At 38.1% G+C, this 2,500-nt stretch overlaps 1 protein-coding gene across 3 annotated transcripts in view; it reads right to left on the reverse strand.

Moving 5' to 3' along the window:
* The window catches only part of LOC138026955 (uncharacterized), a 17,475-nt gene that overhangs the window by 13,049 nt on the left and 1,926 nt on the right, over window positions 1-2,500 (reverse strand). For 2 of the 3 annotated variants that reach the window (XR_011127369.1, XR_011127370.1), the window contains exon 2: window positions 1,941-2,320. The gene's annotated coding sequence lies outside the window, so the exon portion shown is untranslated. The remainder of the gene's footprint in view (window positions 1-1,940; window positions 2,321-2,500) is intronic. The other variant, XM_068874433.1, reaches the window with a different exon arrangement.

Here is a 2,500-nt window from a genome sequence, read left to right on the forward strand (position 1 = left end):
GCACACCTTCTATTTTTACCTAACTTTAAATAGTTTAATATATAACCAATGATCCACTACAGCCTATAATGTGTCAATATACATGTAGAGGCTCAAGTGACATTAGACTCTATTGGACATTATGACATCTCCTGAAGGAGAAAATGACTCAATTTATGATCTCCCATTCCCTATGGTGTTCAGTATTACAGGTAGCAGAAACCCTTATAGGTTTCTGGTATCAGTCTATATAGTTCAATAATTAACATATTTCTTCAAGCTAAACAACAGAGGTATACCATTTTTGCTAAGCATTTTCTTGAAATTCAGGTTGGAAAGTACATGGAACACAACACATCGTGTTGTTGCAGCGGAAAATAATACCAAGGGCAATGAAATGTCTGAAAAGGTGGTCCTGTGTTCCTGGACGAGTCTCTGGACCAGTAAACAGGACTAATTCGTTCAAATGGTACATGTAAGCACAATTCCCAACAGAAGTTTGTTGGTCTTTAATTTTGTTCACCGTTTGCCCAAACCGTGAACCAACCACTTTGCCCATGAAACAAGTAAAAGGTAAAAAACCAACCTGTCTGGGGAGCTTCCAAACAAGTTACCCATGTACTAAAATCTAATTCAAGAAAGATCTACACAACTGGCTTGCAATTGACTGCATTCTCATTCCTTCCAAGATTCCTTGGTCTAGTGATATAAGTTCAAGATCAATAATGCTTTGAGATTCTGAATGACTTATAGGAAAATTAATCAAATCGATTGGATAGACCCTGAATATTGCACCAAATCAGCAACATCAGGGCAAAAAACTTTTTTTTCATTCCACTTGTCCATTGGACGAGTAACGTGGAGATTTTGGTTGTCCGAAAGTTAAATTCACTTGTCCAGAAAAATTATTTAAGTGAATAACAAAATATCATTAAAAAACGTAGAAATTGTATGATATAATCTGTTTTGAACCAATTCTCAAGTGTTTGTTTTCACAGTTATTTCAATTTCTGTTGTTCTTTGCACTTTTTAATACAACCATTTCATACACACACATCAGGGATCACTCACATTCTTTATGTACAATACACCACTTGAGAAAATGCAGCACATCTATGAGGCATTAAAATTGCGATCTAAGATGAAACATGTAAGTCCTGGCAATATTCTGAGGCTGTTTTCAAGGAAATGATCTGGTCTCAGTTGTTCAAAAGGTGGATAGCGCTATCCACCGGATAAATCACTATCTAGCGGATAAACACTAGCGAATGCAATTGAATTATCCAGTGGATAGTCATTTATTCAGTGGATAGCACTATCCACCCTTTGAACAACTGGGGCCTGATGATCACAAGACTTACTACAACTACACTTATCTTGTCACAACGGTAATCGTCTTGTTCAAGTGTTAATGAAGCCTTGTCTCAAAGGAGGTCGTCATTTCCATATATGGAATGTGGATCCCAGTCTTTACCGAAACAACAGAGCCAGATACTCTCGGAAAACAGAGGCGAAAATGCAGAAGTTGCCGTGAAAAGAAACCAAAATTCGCCAAACTCAGGCTAGTTTACAAAGTCCAGAGATGCTTGGGAACTCAGCTCTCAGTAGAAAATAACTTTTTTTTTCGGCAAACTCTACTCGTCACGTAGGACAAGTGCTTTTGGAAGTCCACTCGTCCAAGATACAAGAGTACTCATCTCGGACAGGCGGACGAGCAGACGTTTTTTGCCCTGAACATGTACCAAATATACACTGTAGATGCTGTGGTTCAATTTTATCTTGGTTTAACCCTTTGACACCCAAACTGGCCTGAACCGGCCAGACTTCCCTGGAAGTCAATGGGTTCAATTTTATTTTCCTTTGTTTTTGGGTATGGTAATCTATGTCTATCATATTGAAACAAAAGAAAATAACATTTAACCAAGTGTAAAAGTGAACCACAACATAGACATAAAACTAACCATTCTTTTCAAGAAGTCAACTGCATCCTCAAGAGTCCTGGAGAGTTTCTTCTATCACTTGCATCTTTATGCTGCGAAACAATTCCGTTAACTTAATCCTTCATGAACTGGTCATCATCATTACTGGTTCTTGGTGCTACAACAGTTGATAAATAATCATCAACATTGGTATTAGTTGGACCAGTACTACTTGATGGTTGCATTTGCATTAGCTGGATTGTAGTTGTACAGGGGTTAATTGAAGGAGTGCTGGTTGATGACACTGACTGTGTCCCAAAACAACCTGCATCCTCAGTGAGTTTCATAAAGTCCTCATCCGACTGTCTCTCAAAAGTACCTTCATCCTCACTGTATTTCACAAATTCCTCATCATCACTGTCCTATAAAAAGTAAAATGATACCCTTATGATAAATATACATGCCATGCATACCCACTTGTCCACACCCAATCCCTCCCTAACTTCTTGAGTAGAGAAAATGCATGTTGTCCTTAGCTAAAACTAGAAGGCCTGGCAAGCAACGTTTCTTTTACTGGCTTCTTTGAGTTAATGTGTCATAAA

Source organism: Montipora capricornis, chromosome 12, assembly GCF_036669925.1.
Source record: "Montipora capricornis isolate CH-2021 chromosome 12, ASM3666992v2, whole genome shotgun sequence".
NCBI classification, from domain to species: domain Eukaryota; kingdom Metazoa; phylum Cnidaria; class Anthozoa; order Scleractinia; family Acroporidae; genus Montipora; species Montipora capricornis.